The sequence below is a fragment of the Pteropus vampyrus genome, unplaced genomic scaffold, assembly GCF_000151845.1.
Source record: "Pteropus vampyrus isolate Shadow unplaced genomic scaffold, Pvam_2.0 Scaffold280, whole genome shotgun sequence".
NCBI classification, from domain to species: domain Eukaryota; kingdom Metazoa; phylum Chordata; class Mammalia; order Chiroptera; family Pteropodidae; genus Pteropus; species Pteropus vampyrus.
Window position 1 is genome coordinate 1,447,795 of NW_011889061.1, and position 585 is coordinate 1,448,379.

Here is a 585-nt window from a genome sequence, read left to right on the forward strand (position 1 = left end):
GTAAGTATATTATAAAGACAATGTTTTCTCACTGTCTTACAATAAATTTATCTTTCACGAGTAAATCATTACTTATACGTAGCTAATTCCTCATTCTAGTCGCTTCACAAGGATACGCGATTAATTTAACAGACGTGGTTTACCGTGATTCAGTACAAACCTTCAAGACGACTGTTCAGTTACGGAAACTTTTACCCGGGTTCGTGTGCATGTTTAACACCACGTCTCAAAATAATTTAAGGATCTTTATCATCTAATTCAGAGTCTTTCACTCCCAGGAAAATAAAATTGGAATTACACACTGTGGAATAGTGGGGAAAATAATATTTGCTTAATTTGTAGGTAATAAAATCGACGACCACGATTAAATGGCATCTACACGCACACATTTACGCATACGTTACTTTTTCATTTTTTCGATGTCAGGTTCCATTTATATCGCCCACGCTCTTTTTGCCAGCCGTCGAATCCCCCAGTCCTCGGCCGCCGTGTGACTGCTGCAGAGATGCCAGACGGCCACTTCACGCCTAGCTCCTCGACGACGCCCCGTTACCTGTAGCATCTCTGGAAGGTGCGCACTTTTTC